Source organism: Rattus rattus, chromosome 7, assembly GCF_011064425.1.
Source record: "Rattus rattus isolate New Zealand chromosome 7, Rrattus_CSIRO_v1, whole genome shotgun sequence".
In the NCBI taxonomy this organism is placed as follows: domain Eukaryota; kingdom Metazoa; phylum Chordata; class Mammalia; order Rodentia; family Muridae; genus Rattus; species Rattus rattus.
Window position 1 is genome coordinate 63,668,907 of NC_046160.1, and position 25,836 is coordinate 63,694,742.

The following is a 25,836-nucleotide window of genomic DNA, read 5'->3' on the forward strand; positions in this document are numbered from 1 at the left end:
AACCTTAAAAATATCAACAAACATAAAAACAAGAAAAAGAAATAAACATATAGTAGGGGAAAGTAAAAATACCTTTGATTATGAATGACATAATTGTATAATACCCAAAAGAATTGACAATACAAACAAGCAAACAAAACAAAACAAAACAGAAATGCAAAGCAATTGTAGCAAGGTTGTTGGAGGCACATTTATCATAATAAAAGACAATGTGATTTCTCTGCAATTATGTGCTAAGGACCAGCATGATGAAAGGAATGTGGAGCCCCCAAAAAGTTTACATTATCATTAGAACAATTAAATGCTTGTGAATATTTTAATGGTATATATATTCACATATGGTATCAATATATCTGTGAATCTCATTATTTTCTGTACACAATGAAATCTGAATTGAAACTGTAGGAAGATATTTTGGGTTACTTACAAACAGACACCAAAGTTTCTGTGGAAAAGCAATTAATCCTTGATAGTCGACTTACTCTAAGGGATAAAAAGTCACAAACAAACAGATAAAAATGTAAACCCACCACTAAGCTATCATCAAGTACAGATTAATGAACCCAAGTAATAAATGTGTAGTTTAAAAGCCAAGAAAAGGAAATTTCAATATTTCCATCATAAATAACGAATAGATAGCTATGTTTAATTTAAATTGTGCGTAGCATATAGCAAAAATATATGGAATAGCCATAATGTCATAGTTTTAAAATAAATATATTTTAAATTTCAGTTTATGCATTATTATTGAGTGTAATACATGTATGTGCAGTGTGTTTTTGTATGTGTTGGGGGTTGGGGGTATCTAAATAGGTTTTGCTTGACAACTTAAGTTGAAATCTTAGGACCCACATGATAGAAGGAAAGGACAACTCATAAAAGTTTCTGTCTTCCCCATGTGTACTTAGGAATACACACAGGTGTAGACATAGACAAACAGAAAGACAGACACACACAGTCATAGGCACACACACACACACACACACACACACACACACACACACACACACTCCTAAATAAATAACAAACAGAAATTTATCCATGGAAGCCAATGTAAAAAGAATGAAAAGGAAACCTAGAACATTTGAAATAGATATACCTGAAAATCCAGCTATACCTTTCTTGGGCATATACCTAAAAGGTGTCCCACTACACCACACTATACCACAGTGAGATGTCCTTCATTATGCTCATAGCAGCCTTATTTGTTATAGTCTGAAGCTAGAAACAACCCAGGTGCCCCACAAAGGAAGAATGGATACACAAAATGTGATTTCTTTACACAATGGACAACTATTCAGCTATTAAGATTGAGGACATCATGAGTTTTGCAGGCAAATGGATGAAACTAGAAAATACCATCCTGAGTAAAGTAACTCAGACCCTAAAGGGACATGCATGGTATGTACTCACTAATAAATGAATATTCACCAAAAAAGTACAGATACCCAGGATACAATCCATAGAACTTAGGAAGGTTAACAAATAAAATGACCCAAGTGAGGATGCTTCAATCTCACTTGGAGGGAGAAGAAAATAATGGTGGGAGGCTGAGGAGGGAGAGATCTGGGTAGAAGAGGCGAGAGGGATGGTAAGAAAAGAACATGAACATGTATGGAGGGGAAGAGAAGAAAGGAGAGAAACCCTGAGAGTCAGCACAAAAAATGGAAATATGCAACCTCAATGGGTAGCGTGGGCAGTGGGGGAACCTTCTAGAAAGTACCAGAAACCTGGGAGGTAAGAGACTCTCAGCACTCAAAATAGATAAAATGCCCAACGGTGGGGAGAGGACACTTGTAGAGCTCATGTTGAGTAGAAAGACATTCCACAGTCAAGAATTCTGATCCAGAATTTTTTCTGTCTAAAAGAATTGCAGAGACATAAAATGGAGAAGTGACTGCAGGAAAGGTGGTTCAGTGGCAGGACCAAACGGATTCATCTCCAGGGGAGGCTCCAGGGCCTGACACTTACTGATGCTATGTTGTGCCTACAGACAGGAGCCTAGCATGACTGTCCTCTGAGTGGACCAACAAGCAGCTGACTGAGACAAATGCAGATACATACATCCACCCGTTGGGCTGATGTTGGGGACCCTGTAGTTGGATTAGGGAAAGGCTGAAAGAAGCTGTGGAAGAGGGCGACCCCAAAGGAAGACCAGAAGTCGCAACTAACCTAGAACTTTGAGATCTCTCAGAAACTGACCTACCGACCAGGCAGCGTATACCAGCTGATATGAGACTGATGAAACATACATAGCAGATGACTGCCTGGTCTGGTCTCAGTGGAGAAGATGCACCTAACTCTTGAGAGAGTTGGGGCCCCAGGAAGTGGGTAGGTCTCACATGGGGTGAGGGACATCTTCTTAGTAGCAGCAGGGCAGAGGAACGGAATAAGGAATTGTGGGAGGGAAGCCAAGGCTGAACTATAAAAATATAAAAGTGATAAAAAAGAGGATAGAAAAAAGAATAATATGAACACACACACACACACACACACACACACACACACACACACACACACACATCTCCTACAGGAAAAAGTAAACTGGGTAGAAAGTCTTTTGCCCTAGATCAAAAAATGCGCCACTCAGATATTATATGATGAAAAATAAAAGTACTTCGACATTAAAAAAGAAGAAAGAAAAGAAAGCCACATAGAGAAAACTCAAAAGAAAATGAAAATCATGCAGATGGGAAAAGATGTAAAGAAGTAAAATTGTCTTCATCTGCAGTGTGATTAAAATTGAAGTTTTTGAAGAAAGTAAAGGCAGGGAGGAAACAAAGACTCATTTTTTTTAAATTATGTCATTTATTTACATTCTAGCCATTGCCACCCCTTCAAGTCACCCTTCCACAGCACCTCATCTCATTTCCCCTCACTAGGTTTCCCCCTTCCTTGGAGCCTCAAGTCTCTCACAGGTTAGGCACATCTTTTCTCACCGAGTCCAGAAGAGGCAGTGCTCTGCAATGTATGTGCCGGGGTCTTGGACCAGCCTGTGTGTGCCAACAAAGGCTTTTTTCAAAGTAAAAGTAACTACATGCTGTAGTGTGTCATTTACCTAGAAGCATTTACTATATAGGGTCACGTGTTCCATTGTTAAACATTTTGTTCAGATATGGTTGGGAAGTGGCTAGGATAGTGTTATAAAATAACTGACCCAAATCAATAGCTTATAAATAGAAAAACCTTGTTAATGTTGAAAACATTAATGATTCTCTGGGTTCACATTGCAAAATGCAGGAAAAATCGGTGATTCACTTTTTGTTTTTACAATGACATGCTTCTGGCTGTTACTAATGGTAGAGCTCATGTCACTATGTACCCTGAATTGCATAACAACAGTTATGGTCCCTATGCCCCCTACATACAGTAAACTGTGTGTCAATGTGTGGTCATTGATTGCAATAATTCTACCACCATTTTTGGGTAGTTGTTTGTGGGAAACTAAATGTATATTTAATAAATGTAAATGTGTATATGTCATGTCTTTCAATTTTCCAATAATAAAGTTTAAGTCTTTAAAATGAAATCTATTATATACCTAATATTTTGATGGTATAGGTCAACAAAAAAATTATTTAATTTTGTAGGATCTTAAAACTGTGAACTGCAATAAAGCACAGTACTATAGAATACAAAAGTAAAGACACATAAATTATTCCTTATAGATTTATGATTATGATTGCAATGTATAAAAGAAACAATAGGAAAATGTTATTTACTCTAAAATGAAGTTTCCATAGTAAAGAACTTAGGAACTTCAGGTCATAAGCTCAGCAGAGACAAAATGAAAATATAAGGCAGACTTGTCACTGTTGTAAGAAATAGAACAGAGCTTGAAGAAAACATAAACTGAAGTTTGAGACAACCTTTGTGATCTGAGTTTCAAGTGGGGAAGAAATGCATACTTCCTAATATGCAGCTTGTAGACAGGAGGAGGAAACAAATAGAACCTGTGTCACTTCTTAGTTTTACATCAGTTCAGTAGCTCTACCTGAGACCCTCACTACTTGTTCCATTCAACAGAAATGTTCTAGCAGGTCAAAACTATCTGATAATACCTTCTGGGAGCTTTCAGCTCCCTCTCTCTCTCTCTCTCTCTCTCTCTCTCTCCCTCTCTCTCTCTCTCCCTCCCTCCTCTCCCCCCCCTCCCTGTTGTTGTTTATTACTTTTGGTGTGGTTGTTCTAGGACAGTTCCATCCCAAACATTGTAGTTTTCCTTTTTTCTTTTTCCTAGGATAGATCTAGCTAGCAGGTGGGACAGAGAAGAAAGTAATAAAGAGGCTGGATTAGCTGAGCAGATACCATTCTGAAGTCTTCAAACTTACCTTGCCCCTCAACAACCAATGCTGACTGATAAAACCTCTAAAGAGTATTGTGTGGTCCTTTCTGTAATGTTACTTTATTAAGCAATTGTTGTGTGCTAGATGTTATTCTGGGACACATGAGAAAAAAAGTGTCAGCCCTCATAAAGACTTACGGTTGACAGTGAGAGATAACACTAATCAATAATAACTTATAATGCTGTGGATGCCCAAGTGGTGGTGAATGAGGAAGCACTGGGTGATGGCTTGGGAAAGACCTGGAAGCAACAAAGATAAAGCAGACAGTTGACAGATAGAGGAGGCACCAGTTAGCTCTGGACAGAAAGTATTTACTTAAATATTAATCCACAGAGGGATGAATTCATTGTTAACAAATAACTGTGAATAATAGAATAATTGTGTGTAGAAGTGTTATGAGTTACTTTGCCTTAAATATGTATTTCAAATCCCCAAATTATTAAATTGGTTCTATCATGGACATAAAAATTCTGAGTGGCCCATTGTTTGTACCTTTGTAATCGAAGTTAAAATACTCATGGGACTAAGCCACTACCTAAAGACTATACATGGACTGACCCTGGACTCTGACCTCATAGGTAGCAATGAATATCCTAGTAAGAGCACCAGTGGAAGGGGAAGCCCTGGGTCCTGCTAAGACTGAACCCCCAGTGAACTAGACTGTCGGGGAGGGCAGCAATGGGGGAGGGTGGGGAGGGGAACACCCATAAGGAAGGGGGAGGAAGGGATGTTTGCCCGAAACCGAAAGGGAATAACACTCGAAATGTATATAAGAAATATTCAAGTTAATAAAAAAAATAAATAAATAAATAAAAAAGAAAATAGATCTGAACCCCCCCAAAAAAATACTCATATAATAGAGATGTTTTGTAAAAGAAAAAAGAAAGAAAGAAAGAAAGAAAACCTAAACGAAATACTTGAAATGTTTCATCCTATTGCAACAAAAAGATTTTGTCTTTTGTTCCTTTATTCCAAGATAAACACTGAGATTCTTACTTTTCATTAATACAAATTGGTTTTCTGAAAAATATTATAGCCTTTTGTAATTTCTTTTCCACAGTGCTCCGCACAGAGGGCAACCTTCTGAGGGAAAGGGTGCTGTGGCCTCAGAGGGCCCTCTTGACCAGTCTGAATGCTCATTATCAGGCCAATTATCCCCTGATAATTGGCTGCCTTTCGGAGGAAGGGACTGTAATGACTTCACTCAGCACAGACATATTCTCAGCTCCCTAATTCTAAACTTCCTAACATTTCCTTGAATACGGAAATAGTCTGAGGCTAGCTGCCCATGTACTCTGTTTGCTTAACGGTTAAGTTTCTAGGAATATTGGAAGTCCACTCAGCTGGGATTCAGGGAATCTTCCTTGTGCTAAATTTTACTATAGATGCTACACAATGTTTAAGCATTCTCATTTTGTCTTATACAATGCTGTCAAAAGAAAAAAGAAAAAAAAGTCCCTTCTGGACTTAGTGAAATTTACTCACAGGATAACACCCTTCGAATTGAGTGACTTGACTTGTCACGGCTAGCCAGCATTACAACACATCTAGTCAGCTGGCAGATGTCCAAATGAGTCCAAGGAATGGCCAAGGAGAGAAATAGTGATGGAATTTTTCAGAGGATAGGCTATTTGCTTTTGTGTGTTTCTAGAAATAATTAGGCTGAATTAGGTCCATGCTCATAGGGAATGGTGCTTTAGGTTTCCAATTTGAGATTCAAATGTCCTCGTTTTTCTATGTCTAGTGTTCTAGCCAACTTGTTAGTAGGATAAGGATGTTTGTATTCTTTAAGTCTCCTCTTTTAAATGCTGTATAAATTTGTCCATTTAATAAACAGTTCACACACTGGACAGAAACCAAGTGGACAAACTGTACTCACTCACCCTTTAATGCTTGGCTCCTTTGTAGGCTGACCCAGCCCATTATTAGATAATGAAAGAGTGTATGAGAAAGTGGGAGATTATTTATGATGGAAACAAAATGAAACTAATGGGACAAGATTTGAAAGCTGTGATGCATGAAAGGTGCTATGCAGGCAGTTCTGGCGCCATGACAAACAGAGATAAAGACTCAGTGGGAAGCAACAGTGTGAACACGGCTATGAAGAAGAAAGAATGGATTTCCTCAATGAATCCTTGCCATCTGGTGTTTGTTTAATACACAATGAAGGTCAAATGGCTACTGATCCCTTTCTCTATAGTCCAGTGACTACAAGAATGAGAGGAATCAATGAGTTTATCGATAGGTCTGGAAATGGCTCGCCATATGATCTGACAGCATCAATAAAATGCAAGTAACTTGCTGTTACTCTTCCATGAGGTGCAGATCTTTCAGGACACTGGGCCAGGGTTTGGATGGCTTTTTTGTGTGTTTGTTTGTTTTTGCCAATTTGCTGAACAAAATAGGATAGGTGGTACTTTTTTGTAGAAAAGGAAAATGCCATGAAATATTTCACCTTATGTGTATGAATGGTTCCAAAGAAAGCTCAGAAGGAAAAACTACATCTTTTTCTTTTTCTCAAGTAAATTTGCTAATCATTTGTTTCTGTCGAAATGTAATAGATTAAGTAAAATTCTCCATAGTGCATTTTTTTTATGTTTGTGATTGATCATACACTCATTTTATATAATTATTCCTGAGGGACACTTTACCTTTCGGTAAAATATGTGTGCTAAGCATTGTATGTAAATAGCATATGCTTTGGGAACTGGCATGGAGTGGAATGTATCCTCTTAGGTGGCACTCCTTTCTCTAAAGGTTGGTCCAATAGTGTCCTTCCATGCTGTTCTCCTGACGTTTCCCCTATACTGATGAAGTTGCAGGGTTTTATGTTGAGTTATTTTTCAAGGACTAAAATAAAGATACTTTTCTCACATTAATATTTCTCAGCTGCCATGAAAACAGGGATAGGAGAAGCCAAAAATAGAGAAGCCAGCTGTGGGAGGCTGCTTTTTTTTTTTCCAGGACAACTCATAAACTCTTTCAAATTCATTTCAGAAGGAGTGCGTTAATGCAAATACTGTTCCACGTGCCTCTGCTCCACGATGAGGCTTTGAGGCCCTGGCACCATGAGTATCAGCTCAGCCATGATTCAGGGAACATACTCTGAAATACGGGTAGTAGAACTAAAAAGTCTACCATGAGCATAGGTACATCCAATATTCTATATTTCTCCTCATTTTGAAATAATGCTTTACCGATGCTACCTAATTAAAGAGGATTGGGTTGATTGTGGGGGAGGTGTTTATTTCTAGGATACTCACTCTATTTTATTCTAGGTGCCAATTTCTTTGTTGGTCCTTAGACATTTTCCTCTTTGTGTGCCAAAGTGTTACTTATATTTCCCTGACTGCATTTTTGAATGTTAATCATCATTGTACCAGAAGCATTGGTTGCACATATTGCTTCTTCTTTTTCTGTTCACCTTTTCTGTATGTAATTCAGATGATGTTTGTAAAATCATGCTGTAACTTGCTGTTTCTGCCTTAACATTGAATCCAAGTAATTTTTTTTTTTTTTTTTTTTTTTTAGTCTGTGGAGATTTTTCCCCATCTTCTGTGTTAAGCAGATTCTCTGGGTCTTTCTCTCTCATCCCCACTCTCCTCGTGATGTTAAGAACAGTTTGATATTTTCATGTTTTTATTCTTCTGATGAAAGACCTTGAAAAGAGGAACCTACAGTTTATATTTCTTTCATAGTATGAAAATACTTTACAGTAAAATATGCTTCTAATGATTACTCTAAAGACATAGAGGGTAGTTATTCTCAAAATTCAAAATTGGCCATCTACTAGGAGTACTAAAACAAAGGGTTAGAAGAATGTAAATATAAAGAAATTATGGGTCCTTGGTAGAAATGTGAATTAAAGGGCCTAAAGTGAGCTTTAAAATGTCAATATACTAATATTTGATTGATTAGCTAGCTGCTTAATGTCTTAGTATGCCAAGGTATAATCACAGTGAAATTATATGTGGCCCATTCCTTGACATAACGTGATGTTTGCTCTTTGGCTGACTTGTTTTTGCTTAGAGTCACATATACTCACTAATCCTCTGAGGCTTCCATCCATGTTAGTTGACAAGCCATACCGGCTTTGGATATTCTCCATATACTTGGAGCTGATTTAGAAGATAATTGGAATCAACTGGGGCTTGAGTACCATGAATATAGAAATCACTTCAGATTGATTGCTTAGGAATTTCTCAAGAAGAGATGCACAATAGAAATGCCACAGTGTGGCTACTGGTATTATGTTTTCTGCTATCAACCAAAGGCTTTACTTCTTATGATTCATTTATTCATAAATTGGCATAGACTAAGATGTAGCTTTAACTTCAAATAAAAAAAAAGTAAATTTGGAATTGACTCAGCCTAAATAAATTTACCATATATAATTATTTTCAAATTTTAACCATGTGGCAATTTTTCTTCCGTTCTTTATTTTTGAAGCAAAATATGAATATATGTTTTAAGATACAGATGTTGATGTTATGCAAATAACTAGTCATTTTAAATATAGGGAAGTCGTATGTCTCCACTATCTTTTTCAATTTTGAGAATATAATTCATTAGATGAAAATATGATTCTTCATCTATTTTTCGTGCCTCTTTTTCATTTTTAAGATTAGCATTAAAACATTAACTCCAGGGGCTGGAAAGATGGGTCATTGGCTAAGACCATTTGCTACTCTTCGAATGGGCCACAGTTTGATTCCCAGCTCATAATCTGCAACTTCATTTCCAGGGAATCCAATTCTCTTTTCCTGACTCAACAAGCATCAGGTAAGTGTGTGGTACATAGGGAAGCAAAACACTCGGAAATCAGTAAAGTTAAATCAGAAAATTAAAACACTCACTCTATATTTGATATTAAGGTATTTTTGCACAAATGCTTTCCCAAATCATTGTAGTATAGAAATAACCTGTGAGCTATGGATGGGCAAAATCCCAGGCTCATGTTTATTTGTAATATCCCCTTCCCAAAGGCATCTTTCCATTTACCTCCAGTGTTGTATGTCTAGTGCAAGATGAGTCTAAATCCTAGTGTAAAATACACAGAGGTAATCAAAAATTCCCACTGTAACAAGTATAAGAGCAATCTTAATATTTGCTTCTGAGATTGACTTTTGGGAATTCTAACATGTAATTCTGAAAGCCCACATGGAACACATTTATTTATAGAGACTGAGGATCAGTATTTCATAGTGATAAAATTTACTAATCCACTTTAGAGTACAAGGGATTTAAGTTAGTTTAACTCTATTCCCCACTGGTGAAATACTTAAGTTGATGTTTTCTCAAAACAGTTTTTATACAGTGTATCAAAGTTGCAATTTGTAGTGTTTTCTTATAATTTTGACTACCATTATTGTATTTGGATTAAAGTCCAGTGTTGAAAGAGCCACGTTTTAGCTACTTGTAGGAATTTATCTGGATCATTTCACTGTATAAGTGCTTGTGAATAACTATTGTATGCTGGCTAGTTTACGTCAACTTGATACACTGTAGTCATGTTACAGGAGGGAACCTTGATTGAGAAAGTGTCTCTAAAAGATCAGGGTATCAGCAAGACTGTTGAGCATTTTCTTTCTTTTTCTTATCAGATATTTTCTTATTTAGATTTCAGATGTTATCCCCTTTCAGTTTCCCCTCTGCAACCCCTCTATCCCCTCCCCCTGCTTCTATGGGAGTACTCCCTCGACTACCCACCCACTCCCACCTCACTGCCCTAGCATCCTGCTACACTGAGGCATCGAGCCTTCTCAAGACAAAGGGCTTCTTCCTCCCACTGATAACCAACAAGGCCACCCTCTGCAACATATGCAGCTGGAGCCATGAGTCCCTCCATGTTTACTCTTTGGTTGCTGGTTTAGTCCCTGGGAGCTCTGGGGGATCTTAATGATTATGGGGGAGATCCCCAGCCTTTGTGTTTAGTGACACCCCTGAGCTAGTTGCCCTGGGTGAGAAAGCAGACTGAGCAATCATTAAAGGCAAAGTAATAAGCACAATTTCTCCATAGACTTCCATCGGCCCCTGCCTCCAGATTCTTTCTCTGTTTTGATGTCCTGTCTTGACATTCTTCAGTGATGAACAGTGATGATGAAGTGTAAATCAAACAAACCCTTTCCTTCTCAAGTTGCTTTTGTCACAACTCTAAGACAATTTATAAGTATTGGTAAAGCCATCCATGTAAGATTTTGGCACCCAAAAAAATATAAACTTTCCACATCAGCAGGAAATTGTCATGCTTACTCTACCAATTCGCAGCATATTCATCCATTTCTTTTACATGTTTATGGCATTGGTGAGATGGATCTGTGACATACCAGGGCAAGGACCTGCATTTCATCTTTAGCACTTATGTAAGAAGCTTACTGTTGTACAAACACTTGTAATCTTAGGTCTTGGATACACAGGCAGGAGGGTCCTTGTTCTTGTCTGCCATCTCACATATCTATAATCCACAGGATCATGAGACCCTGATTCAAACTATGGGGTGGAAATTAATCAAGGAAGACAGTGACATCAGCCTCTTGCCTTCACATATTCATGCATATGCATAACTCATATGTGAATACACAAAGGTTGATAGCACAATATTGGAATTCTTTGGGCCATTAGTGGAATTCTAGCAAATTATGTACACCTAAGGCAAAATAAAACTTTTATTTATCAAAACAAAGATGTTCATAGTAAATAAAATTTAATTTTAAATTGCTATTAAAAACTGACATTTTAAGATGAGCCATATAATTTTTATGATATGAATTTGTTTGGTTTTTATCTATATTGGTACATTTTACAATATCCTACTAGAAAATAAATTGATAGCTTAAGTGCTCGTTAAAAATAGCTTTGGACAGCTTTTTCTATCTGAAATATATATGCATATAATTATCTATCTATCTATCTATCTATCTATCTATCTATCTATCTATCTATCTATCTATGTTCCTATCTACATATCATCTATAGTCTATCTCTATATATCTACTCATAATCTATTTATCATCTATCATCTCTGTATCTCTCTATGTTTATGTATCTATCATCATCACTGTCTATCTATCCATCTATCATCTAACTACCTACCTATTGTCTATTATTTATCTATTTATATCAAATATTGCACCTTTGTTTAGCTGATGTTTGTTTAACTAAAGTCCTACTAAGGGGCAAGCAGTAAGCAAGGAGATGAAAATTCTAACAGCACAAAGCGTATGTGTACGACGATGGCCAAAGAGGATCAGACAATTAACCCCAAGAAGTTAGGTTCAGTGCTTCTATGGGAGGATTAGGGAGATAGAATAAGGTCATTTCTCTTGTATAGAAGAAGATAGAAAGGTCAACAACTGAGATCCATGGACAGGGAAAGGATGAACAAAGCACGTGGTGCTACTCTTCATTTCCTCTCTGTGACAAAGGTCAAAATGAGTCTACTCTCTGAACTTTGAAGAAAGTCTTTCTTTCCTGGGGCAGATCCTACAGCTTCATTCACTGGACTTCCTTCAAATAGTAGTGGTTATTTAAAAGCAACTCTCTAAAGGTCCAGGGTCCTCGGCTGCATGCTGAGCATGTCCCAGCCAATCTAAAGACCTGGAAAATGATTCTGAGTCATCTGCTAGACCAAAACTATACTGAGCCATGACCATCTAACATACAGTCTTCAGGTTTTAACCTTTTGAAATGGATGTCAAGTGGCAGTCATCAAATGCACAAAAAGATAAAACGGGCACATATCAGTCAAATGTATCAGCATCTAGTGCATATTTTCTGTAAGCTTAAATTTAGGGAAAGACATGATCTTTTTATATCCCCTGAAACCATTTTACCTGTGACGTCATAGTTATGACTTTTTAGTCACAAAGTAACATAGATTAATTCCCATTTTATTCTGCTCTTTATTTACACTCGTCTTTAAAGACTTCTTTGAATATAGATAAAAATATGACCATGTGAAAAACAGCTAACACTCCTAGCTCTCATGGAGTATTTGTTCATTATCTTAAAATAAAGGTAATCTCCCCTCTATAATAATAATAATAATAATAATAATAATAATAATAATAATAATAATATATACATTTAGACACATAAACCAATTTTTTTTGTTTTGTAACACCAAACTTTGTAAGTTTTAAGGTGCATTAAAAGAAAAAAAGAAGCAAAGAGAGAAAATAATAAAATTTGCTATATACTTGCTCCTAATTCAATGGTTCTCAACCTTCTTAATGCTGCAATACTTTAATGCATTTCCTTATATCGTTGTACCACAGCAATAGAATTATTTTTATTGCTTAAAAAGGAAAAGAACAAAGAAAGCAATGGAAGCTATATGGTAGCACAGGAAACGTATAAAGTTCTTGTTATTTATAACATGAGAGTCAACATTATAGGACACTGAGGATATGGCTTCTGTACATACCTACTCACTCTGTCACTTCTATTTCTCTTCTGCATTTTACATATTCTAACAGTATTAAGCAAAAAAAATTAAAAATTCACTAGGACTGTTAAAAACATTCTTTTAAACATTATAGAATTAGAGAGAAACACAATGTTTTTTCTTCCTAAATCAGAATGGAAGTTAAGGTTATTAGTTTAACATATAGTACACATCAGGCATGGTGATATTCACTTATAATCCCAATACTCTGAAGGTAAGATGGAGAGTTCAAGACCAACCCTTCTACACATTTGAGCAACATAATGCAAAACTAAACAAAGAAACTGAGCTTCCACGTGGACCTATATTATCAGGTTTCTTATGGGTCTTGTTTGCGATCAGTGTAAATTAAGTTAAAATAGTTCACCATTTTTACCCAACAAATTTATGATTCATTTTTAGAAATGAGCTGAACTACAGTTCCCTTTTGATTGAGTGACTAAGACATTACTGTGCTATTACTAAGAATTTACCATGGTATTCTGTAGAAAAAAATGGGGATGAGTCACAGAAAGTTTTGATGAGAGCCCTGATCAGATTCCAATCTGTGACTCATCTATGACTTTTTCTCTGATCCCCCGAGGTGTTTCAGCCCTTCTCTTTGACAGCAAGGGATGCAGAAGAAGGATGACTAAATTCTTTCCTTGTGTTGTAAAAAGCAAGCAGCAAAGAATCTAGACAAGGAAACTTGCTTGCTCTGTGGCTTAGCAGGGTTCTATCTTTCCTTTAGAGGATGAATCTACAGTCTGACCTCTTAGATTTTTCAAAGACATCTCTGGGGTTGATGGAATACTACCAAAGCACCAATTTCTGCTGCTTCTGATATTCTGAGGCAATTTAATTACTGAGCATGTCTTTGTGTATAGACCAATCTCTATCTTCTCTCCTCACTCATTAGCATCCCGGTTGGCTAGTGCTGATGAGAAGGTGACCTACTGGTGTATTTGGTGATGTTGGTAAGCAATATACATGAACTATATTAAAATCAATCAGCATTTTCTACTATTTCCACTGTTTAATGCTATTTGGAAACATGCAGTTGTCAGTTCCAAAGTTAATGGTCTAATTTTCTTTTTTTTTTTCAGTAGCATCTGTCCCATTAAAATTAAAAAATAATATGTTGTTTTTTTAATCTGAGAATGACAAATATAAGCAACTAGCGTATTATTCTTGATTTATATTATATAGGATGATTATATGAAAATATTACATTTAAAAGTGTCAAGAGGTGAATACATATTTGGCAAGCACTAACATTCTTTTACAAATTCTGAGGCAGTGTTTTGCATTACAAAATAATATAAATTAGAAAGATGATAAATTTACTAGATTAGTTGTCAGGATATACTAACAATTTATAAAACATTTAAACTTAGAAAAGACAAATATTTGTATTTAAAACTTAGAATTTTCCATTCTATCATGTAATATACTGAACACTTTTTCTATTTTGTAGTGATATCATTGTAGCATATACTAAGAAACAGATAGGAATAGCAACTGACGTTTTTAAGGTCAGAAACATTCTTAAGACTTACAAACTAAAAGGAAAATGTGAGAGAACATTATTTATATTTACTGTGTTGTGGTGCTTCTCAGTTATAACCATTGCAACAACAAAGTCTGACCCCTCCCCAAAATGAAGCTTGAGTGGTACTGAAAGTGTCTTTTGATAGCAGATACAGAAATATGCAAATCAGCTAAATTCAAGTGTATGCTAATTGGCCGACACACCTCTCATTTAACCAACAATAAGCTATTCCACAGTATCTGAAAGCAAATGGGTGACTGTGTAGGTGTAAATGCATCTCTAAATTAATTTTCCAATAATAGACTATCTCTGACAAACAGAAACTTGGAAAAAATAAACAAGCATAAGGGCAGAGGATTATTTTGTGTGTGATTTTAATAAGTATTATGTCTTTTGTATTTAGATGCTGTGGATTTTCATCAACCACACAGAGCAAAACAAAAGTAAACTTTGACTAAGGTTTCCTATGCCTAATGAGCTTTTGCATCCGTACAGATAATCCATTTTCAACTATTAATCACACCACTAGAATATCTACTGTGGATATTTTGGTAAAATTAAAATTCTTTTGTTTTCCTCTGGGGTCATTGTCCAGTATAAAAGCATGGCGGATACTAACATAGTATTTGTACACAAAGTCACATATATAAATGTATGTTATTTTCCCAAAGTTTTGTTGGACAAAGGCAAAATTTTCCATCAGTAAATTATAAATAAGTATCAGGACACACGCAGATAAAAAAGAATAAGAAATAGTGTGGCAGACCAATCTTAATACTTTAATAACTGATATTCTGGCCTATCCATAGATTGTAAGAGTTTATTTCCCATGGTTCATTGGGATGCTCTAATAAAAGCCTCTCTAAATTATGCATAAGGTAGCTGTAACTGTGCAAGGTGCCGACTTTCATCCCACTGTCTATGTCTACTTTTTTTTAATAATCCTATTTTTAACTTTTATGTGGCAGATAGAGCATTCAAATGGAAATAGAAACAAATGCCTAACATTTCAAATTCGTGTCATATCCAAGATACTTCAAAAGCCATAAGTGTAATTGGTAACACCATGCATAGATGGCTCTCAATTTTATCAATTTATTTAAATTTTATCTAAAAGAATATTATAGATGTCTAAGAATAGAAGAATTTATAAATCGTCTAGACTTTATTACATACTATATTAAGTTTTAAAATTTGACTTCAAATTAAATGATGCTATTTTTAGAATTTTAAAAAAAAAGAAGCCACAGAAGATAGACGCGAAGTTACCGTTTGTCTCTGTGCTGAGCCCTTGAGTGTTCTTACATAATTTCATGTTTTAATCCACAGAAATTATGGCAGTAGCATCATGAATGTGAATTACTGAAAAGGTGTAGCAGGGGCATATCCTTCTAGAGTTAAAAATGTTGAAGAATTTAATTTTCTTGTCTCTTACATGTAATTTTGATTACATCTTTACTAGTTTACTGTAAACAATTTCTATGTACTAGTTTACTTTAAATATGAATATCATATTCCTAACTTGTCAATGCCTTTGTCTACAGTATATCTACTGACTTCAAACTGATTAAAATCTAATGATAGTAACTTTGTTAACATCAAAGTTCATTTACATCTTTATTAATCTGAATAGCTACTCAGTCCCAGGAAAGCTCACTAAAACACCAAGATTATAAACAGCATAGTAAGAAATGTGGACCCCAGTTATATATCATTGCATGATTTCCCTTTTTTTTCATGTAGATATATATCTAATACTCAAAAATGAAAGTTTGCCAGTGGTGATTAATGACTTCAGATGCTAACTATTGTCATATGGACATTTTAATGTATCAGGCTACTTCTAAATTACACTGGGATTTTGACTCGTAGACTGAAGAATACATTTGCTTTCATTTTGCGTCAATATCAAGGGCACACTGGTTGGCAGATGACACAGCACATGTCAATGCCTTTCCTCTTTCCTTCCTTCCATCCCAGAAATTTCCCAGCAACTGGAGATTTAAAGAAGGTGAAGTAGTTCCGTGTATAGGTAAACCCATCTCTAGCTGTGGCTGTGCGTTGTTGCTTGTGATAGAAATACGTCTTCTTTAGGAGGTGTGAGAAAACAACCGTTTTGCCAAACATACTAGAAATTCAATTTTGGTTTTCTTGTGGGAACTGGTGAGGATCTCATAGATTTTTAATGTGCTTTAATGTACTGGCTTAAGGACAAAATATTGTCATGCCATGTGGTATTCTTATGTTAAGCCTGAATAAACGTCTTTTTTATTACACAAATAGTTTTTTTTTTTTTTTTTTGTTTTTTTTTTTTTTTTCAGAGCTGGGGACCGAACCCAGGGGCCTTGCGCTTCCTAGGCAAGCGCTCTACCACTGAGCTAAATCCCCAACCCCACAAATAGTTTTAAAGGAGGGTAATTAGTGACTAGTGGCAAAGAAGCCCTGTCTTGAGAGGTTATGCCTAAGCCTCTTGAAGATTCCCCATATAAACAAGTGGGGCTGCTTCACTCACTAGCCCTTCTTTGTTTACTCTGAGAAAGGTTCAAACTATTTAACGAGGGGATTACACATACTTCAACTCTATTGACAAAGATTAATTGATATTTTCCTGTTGGAGGTTTCACCTTTTGCATTTGGCTTCCCCTTTCCTATTGTTGTGGATGCTGTGATCAACAGAGCAAAGTTGCTTAAAGGTTATCCAAATTTCACAGCTTATCAGTACTCGCGCTAATTATATTTTTCCTTAGTAATACACATTTAGATCCAAGAACTGTTAACATGTTTGAAGAGGCTGTTTTAAATCTCAGTTGTTGGGATAGAAAAAAAAATCATGACTAAAATCTGGATATTTTGGACAATATTGCTAACTGTATTATAGATGAAGTAGAGCATCGACTCAAAATGAATTATTAGTGCTTAGAGCCAAATTTCTCTGAAAACCTAAAAACACTGTATTTCCCACCATAATATATGTAGAAGATTGTGAATAATTTCAACATCATACCATGTTCTTGGTAACATAATATAAAAAAAACAAGACTCCTACCATTTTGAGACACAATTTTGTGATAGAAATCTTTATAAATTTTTCCCCAAAATGTGTGTATTATGGACATATGGCTGCATATTTGGATAACACCATTTGCATTTTTCAAACTTGCATTTTTTTTTAAGCACTAGCTTGGCTTTAGCTGTCAGGATGGCAAACTGCTGGTATATTCATCTGAAATTCTTAGCTTAACTCTTTGTCACTTTCAAATTTTATATAATGCTGAAATGTTCACCTTTTCCTTTTAATCTAATACGTTAGAGGCAGTAAAATACGAATGTACTCTCAAAGCAGAGTTTAATAATAGGAATCATGTCATAAGGTGAAAGAAGAAAAGGATCGTGTCAAAATCCCACCTTAGGAAAGAGCTGTGAAAATACCGGGGGTTTGGAAGTATAGAAAATGGTTTTATTTCAGATTAATACCCTGGAAGAATGTATTATTTTTACGTGTTCTAGGTTGGTTTTGCAATAAGCAGTTTTAATTTCTGAACATTTGAAAGTAACAGCCTGGAATCTAGAACACCAAAGGGAAGGGGTGGTGGGGCACAAGGGAAAGAAAAACAAATGAAAACAGAGCTGATGTTGGCCACTGACTGGGACCTTATTTCAAAGGAAATGGAGCTAGATTTACTGCATGCCTTACAACATGCATCGTGAATCTCTTTATGACATATTTTTGATGCTAAAGATGTGACATATTTTGCACATGGCTTTGCCACATCATTGTAAGACATGCTTATTCCAATACTCTCTTTCTCACAAAAGCAATCTTATTTACAGGAATCAGGTGCCACTTATGGTTGCATAATACCTGTCTTATATAATTTACACATTTTAAAAATGATATCGTAAAAGAACATATTTTGACTTGATTAAATTTCATATTAATTACACCTTCAAATTGCCATTACTAATAATTTTTAAATTTTCTGATAGCCCTCATAAAGGTCCACAATCCATCTTCTATATATGTTAAAATATGCACCATTTTAGATTTTGCAATATTGTGCATATATTTGGACATATTGCAGACATATTTGGACATATTGTGGACATATTTGAATATTTCAGCTTTTCTCTTAATTGACATACTATATGGCTACTTATATTCCCAAGCCACTTCAATCTGCTTCCTTCAAATTATGTTTTTGCAATGTGTTTATCTAATTATTACTTATTTATTAGTTTTAGCAGAAGTATTTAATTAATTAACATCTGATGCAAAGATAAAAGTAAATACCATCCCATATATCATGCCACTGAATTGGTATAAATTTCATTTGGTCTGAATGCTGGCAAATGCAGTTAAACTTATTGATTTGGCTGAGTACATTAAAACAACACAATAAAAATATTTTACCACAAGGCAATGTAATATGACCACTGTATGAGGTATTTTATCCTTCAGAACCCAAATGCTAGCCTACCATCAAGCCATTGATCCTTTTCAATAGTCTTACTACCATAAATATGATATTATCATTTCCCATTTGGGTAGTGATGTTAGGTGATTAGAGGAGAAATATAATCAGAGGAAGCACTTTGAGAGATAACCTTTCTTTACTTTCCTATGAAACACACAATGGGAGGATCTTGGAACAGCAGAAGTTGCTAAACAGCTATGACATAATCTACTCTGAGTGACAGAATACTGATACCTACTGACCATCTAACATCTTAAACATGAGGGAGGTCATACAGGTTCAGTGTCTGGAGCTGAGAAGGTTCTCAGAGATGATAAATACTTTTTAGATTTGTCAGTATAGCCCGTTAAGAACTATTTAGTAAGCCACTTAATATATTAATTATATTTTCATTACTAAATGTTTGGCAGACAAAAATGCCTGGTTATGGAATAGTGAGGCTGCTGGAAGATTTATCTAGCAGTTTAATATTTTACTATGATTTCCACAAATGTGAACTCTTCACAATAAATTTGAAAGAAAATAAGGGCAAAACAGAATATTTAAACTAACATACACTTCCAGTTGTTTGAGGAAATGTTTGAATCCTAGGAACTCTTTCTTCTGGTGTAACATTACTATAAAGTAATATAAAACCACAAGCCACTATTGGAAGGTGATAAGTATGATCAGACTCTAATAATGCAGATTTTAAATGTACTTAATCCAGCTATTAAAAGGCATAACTTAAATAGAAGGAACATAAGACTTAAACAAAGCAGAAGACAGCTGTCCAGAAATTAGCAATTGCTAAAGCACACAGATTGTGATTAAATTTTAATGTGGCTTTTAAGCAAAGACTCTTGCTTATCAGAGAGGAAGAATCACGGAGAAAATATTGTTATTGATTTCATCATTTTCAATGTAACTGATCCTTTAAGTAATTTTTCTTGCATTTAGTATCATGTTTTAAAGTCTCTGCCTATAATGGGTAAATAAGTCTTGAGTAAGTTCATTTAAAATTCTTAGTCAAACTATGAATTGTTACCCAGAACACTCTCTGTCTCATCTGTTTAAGACAACGCACAGTGATCAAACCATTGAGCAAACAAAAATAGAACTACAGGAAAGTGGCCTAGTCAAATCATGGAAATTAAATGGTATTCAAAACAATATTTGTATTGATTTTTTAAGGACTCTGGTCTTTGAAATTAATATACATTGATTATCTCTTATGTAGTCTAAATCAACACTAAGGCAAAAGGCATCTTTGCAGTTATCTGAGAACTTAGGAGTCCGAGAACAAGTGGTAACTTTTAAAACAGGTAGAATGCTACTCATGTTGGTTCTCTGGATAAAACAATAACAATAATTGTAAACAAAAACACCACTAAATTTTTTTCAGTAATGTTACCTACTTATAAGTAAGAACCATGAGGTTCATTCATTGCACACCAGTAGACTATAATTATATAATAGTGTGAGAGACTATAAGTTCGAAATATTGCTCCAGTTCACTTCCCAGGGAATTCATCAATGTTGGCTATGAAAAAGTAGACTTTAAACTTGGTCACATAATAATGCGCATTTATTTATTGATTCATTAGTTGACATTAAGTGTTAAACAAGTTGCATGTTCTCTTAGTTAAGTTTGAGCATGTGGACTTGCATATTAGGCATAAATACTGACTTAGAAATTTTCTTTAATGTGTATTAGTGAGCAGATTATTAGTCACAGTGGAGTTACCCAAACAAAATTACATAATGCAATTAACTCAATGTAATAACAAATTTTCCTGTTTTGGAAGTTATACCATTTAAGCAAGAGGGTTGTAGTGCGACCAAAACATATGACCTCAGCTTTAATGAGTCTTGGTGTCCTGGAGTATTATAACCAAAACAAAACAGAAATCTCGATGTTTTACCCTATTTGACCTTATCCTTATTGCCCAATTATTCTCAACTGAGAGGATGGGGAGAATTTTCTGTAAAGCTCCTATTGCACAATCTATCTATACATACAGATGCTGATATGAATATAATGTAATTGAGATTTTTACTTATACTAGTTATCACCAGAGCAACCCCTAGTAAATGCAACTCATATACTCTAAGGATTCTTATGCATGACATTAATTAAGAGATGTCTACAAAAATAACTTAACCTTAAAGGGAACCCATAAAGTGTAAAATATAACAACAAATTAAAAATAATATCTGTGCTGATTTATCCTCACGGTTAGTCTTCAAAGCATTTAAAGTTTATTAAGGTAAAGGTGCATCAGTGATCAGCAAGATTTATATAGTAAATGTATTGTTTTTATTCCTAGTTAGCTATCTCAAAGGAAATAACATATTCAGATGCAGTCCATAGTTTTAAAAAAATGTTTGTTTTTAACCTTTGGGGATATTGTTTTATTTTTTTGTTGAAAATAAAAGGACGGATAGAATAAAACTAATTGGTTTTATTATGATTTACCTTAAATCATGAACAGTATATAAAGGACAATGGAGTTTTTAGTTTTACAAACGGTATATATATATATATATATATATATATATATATATATATATATATATATATATATAGTGTTGTGGTCATGACCTTTACAACAATCCAACTCCTGTTGTGCTGTTGTGTCCCCAATATGTTTCCTATTTTTCTGCCTTTTCTGTATAGCCCATTAAATCTAATTAGTACCTGGTAGATTTGCATGATTTTGTGATCAATCAAGACATAGCTAGCCTGGGGTTGGAGATTTAGCTCAGCGGTAGAGCACTTGCCTAGCAAGCGCAAGGCCCTGGGTTTGGTCCTCAGCCCTGAAAGAAAAAAAAAAAGAAAAAAAAAAGACATAGCTAGCCTAACAATGGCCAATTCTACCAAAGAAAAGTGATTCATTTCTCACCAGCCATGAATTGCCCTTAGATCATTAGCCAGGAATGTGGCATCAAGAGCCATTTCTTCAAAAGTAAATTTAGAAGAAGTTATCATTATTGTCGTATATGAATGTGTGTGTGTGTGTGTGTGTGTGTGTGTGTGTGTGTGTGTGTGTGTGTGTGCTTGTGGTATGCCATTGCATACACAATGAGGTTAGAGGACAATTTTCAGGAGTTTATTCTACACCCCCATCTCTCTCTCTCTCTTTCTCTCTCTCTCTCTCTCTAATACACATGCACATACACACACACACACACACACACACACACACACACACGCACATATATATATATATATATGTTTCTTTGATAAAACTCAGATGATCAGGCTTATAGAGCAAACTCTATTACTCACAAAACCATTGCATTGCCCCTAAAAGTAAATTCTTAATCAATATTGTAGCAAAAGCACACATTACTAGTATGATAATAAATATTTTGAATTTTCTAGTATGCATAGTTATATGGGCTTTCATTTGGTCATATGTAGAATCTACCTGTTCTGCTTGGATATGGCAATCTCCTTCCCAATATTTCTAGCTCATTGTCATTCAGTTGCAATTATTTGCTTATTAGATTAAAAATTTCCAAGTATTTTTAATTTTTTAAAAATATTTAGGTTATTTTTAATTATAGATGTGCATGAGTGCGTTTAAACGCTTTTGTGCAGTTGCCTCGTCAAGCATCTGATGCCTTGGGAAGGCGGAGCTCCAGGTGGACATTAGCTGTAGATGTAGGTCCTGGGAGCCAAACTTGGGTCCTCTATAAGAGCAGTATGTGCTCTTGACTGTTGAGCCATCCTCCAGCCTCTTTCTAAGCATCTTAAACTTGACAACATTGTGCCTTTTGGAAAATATAAATTCTCTATATAAAAATTCTCCCACAAATGAATTAATCTTTTAAAACACTTTACTTAAGATGGTAGTATGTTCATAATTAAGGTCAAGGTCTATTAAGCATTTATTAGAGATCTGCAGTGACCTTGGAAATGGTATGACTCACAGTATTCTCGAATGACTTGGTGAGTATCTATGATTTCTAGAGGACATGGGCCACCCTAAAACAGCAGAGAACCAGCATTCTGAGCCTAGAAACAACCTTTCACTGCAATATCTCTGCTCAGGACTCTCCTCGCCTACACCTGTAGCAGCTATAATATTTATATTTACCACTTTATCAACTTCCTTTGCCATATCTCTTTCCCACCTGGTTTATTATAAAGCTTTGAGCTTTTTCTCTATCACTTATTAAATTCAGGATCTAAAAGTTTCTTGTACTAAGATATAGAAACTTCTACTCTGCTTCTATTTTACTTGAGCAAGGCAACTATTTTTATAACCATTTAATCAAAGTTTGATTTGCTGCAGACTTATTTTAAAACAAACATATACACATTTAATGTTGCTAGTAAAACACACAGTAAAGAAAAATAAATAATTTGTTGATAATTTAAATATAGTGCAAAATTCCAGACAATGTATCTTCTTCTAAAGCAAAGCTCAGTTTATAAGTCCTTGTCAATAGTCTTTTAACTTAATGTTTCATTGCAAAGACGGCTGTTCCTTTCCTAGGTTTGGTATTGGTAGGAGCAAGTAGGACCTATTGACCTAACTACACAAATTATCTCTTTATGAATCACAAGACACGGTTCCTTTGAGCAGGACAAAAAAGAAGGGAATTATTAATTGTTTTTCCTTCTTAGACATTGTTGTTTCTCTTTGATAGTTTTTGGTGCACTTATTAAACCTATCATTTTGAGATTTTGCCACTAATAATAGCACCTAGTATCTTTGAACAGCTTCTGTATAGAACACAATACCTTGCTACTAATTCATTTTATACTCAAAACGTAATAGTTACACCAGTACCAAAATTCCGCAAAGGATGAGGCAGGAACTCATTAGCCCCACCCCTAGCTAAGTTGTTATTAGCAGCCTGTGGCTCCTGGAAGAGGAAGAGTCAGGTTTCCTCAGGACCGTGTGGCCCCTGGAAGATTGTCAACGTTCCAGTGTATGGTCCTCTTCACAAACACATAAAGGCAACACTAGTTGGTCTCAATAGGTTATCCAAAAGATAAAAGAAGATCTACAGCTGGAGAGGAGCAGAGTGGAGGCTGATCTGTGAAGAGTTGAGTGTGAATGGATAGAGGCTCAAAATATATTTTATGTGTGTATGCGCTCAAGTCTAAAGAATAAATAAAAATTGTCCAGCATCAACAGTAGGAAAAGCCCTTGGTCCTGTGAAGGCTCGTTTCCCCACTGTAGTGTAATGCCAGGGCACTGAGGTTGGAGTGGGTGAGTGGGTGGGAGTAGGAGCACCCTCATAGAAGCATCCTCATAGGGGGAGGGGGAAGGGTATGGGATAGGAGGGAAAGGGGATATTTGAAATGTAAATAGATAAAATATCCAAGACAAATAATTTTTTTTAAAAAAAACCAAATCTGCATTTAAAAAAAATGTCCATTAAAAAAATCCAACTGTGGCTTCATTCTCATCAGTAGGAAGTAAATCGCATACTTAGAGTCGGACTGCAACCCTTCAAATTTCAAAATAAATGGTTGAATGTTAAGGACTACAACTCACAATGCAGGCAGAGTATACATTGACGTACAAACTTGGGGATTCGAGCTATTTGTTCCTGAATCTCCATGTCACTGCCAGCTTCATTACAACAACTTAGCATCCACTCTTTGGAAAATGGGCGTAAAGGCTGGAGAAATGATGTATACCTTCTCAGTTGTACCTTCTCAGGGTGTGGAGAGGAGAGAGAATCTTAAGTTTGCAACCAAGCTTGTAAATATAGGAATTCCAAGAATGCATAAAGAGGCTTGGAGTGTAGTTCAGTTACTGCATACAATCTTTCATGCTTTAGTGCTTGAGTTTAACTTCTGGTACTGGAAAAAGAAATGTGATCACAAAATAAAGATAAAATAAAATCTAGGGCTGGAGAGATGGCTCAACCATTAAGGTCACTAGGTGTTCCTGCACAGGACTCACAATCAGCTCCTAGCATGCACATGGTGACTCATACTGCCTGTAACTTCAGCTCCAGGGGATCTGACTTAATTTTCTGGTTTTCCTAGTTAACAGGCACACATGTAATGCACATACATACATGAAGCCAAATCATTCGTACACATAAGCAAGTCTTTTGGAAAACTCCTTACAAAGTTGGGGGATTTGATGAGGTAATGTTAAAACTCTCATAGATGCTTTGTCATGTAAGTTCTAAATACATGCAACTTATCAAAATACATCGCATACATTTCAGAATTACACAACAATGTCAGTGTTTTTATAAAACTCTTTCATTCTTACAAGCATCCATGTTCATATGGGAACATTTTCCCCACAGCAATGAATGTAAGAGCTTGAAAGGAAGTTGAACCCTTTGGGATGGCCCAGAGAAAGACTACAAAAATAGGATGTTTTGGGAAATTAACATGTGGGATCGAGAGAGATGTCTCAGTGGTTAAATGCATGTATTGTTCATCCAGAAGACCAGAGTCCTATGCCCAGCACCCACACAGAAGGCTCATAGCTGTCTTCAGCTCAAGAAAAATGTTCTCTCTCTCTCTCTCTCTCTCTCTCTCTCTCTCTCTCCTCTCTCTCTCTCTTCTCTCACTTTTCACCTTCCCTTCCTCCTTCCCTCTCATAATGAAAGAAAAGAAGTAAGGAAAGAAAGAAAAAGAAAGAGAATAAAGAAAGAGAAAGAAAGGATTAAAGCAATGAAGCAAACGTGAAGACATGTGGCTACTCCTAGAATGAGATAATGCAGTCATTCAGATGAGAATTTTTCTCTAGACCTTGTTTCATTGGTTTTTGCTTTGCCCTCACTATTCCTACAAAGACCCCATTTGGAAAGTAAATCTTCTGCCATCTTCTTAAGCACTTTGGATTCATAGAAATTCTTTTACTCCTTTCTTCCAAGACCCACGTTTACAGATATTCAAACAATTTCAAGTGTTACTGATATCATTTCTACTCACCTTCCTGCACGGATTTGAGTGGGCATATGTTTTGGGTTGCTAGGACCTTAATCTTTTTCTTTTTCCTCATTATAAAGATTATGGGAGCAGCAGGTCTAAGCTTTAAATAGGATTTGCATACATCTTTGAAAGCTAAT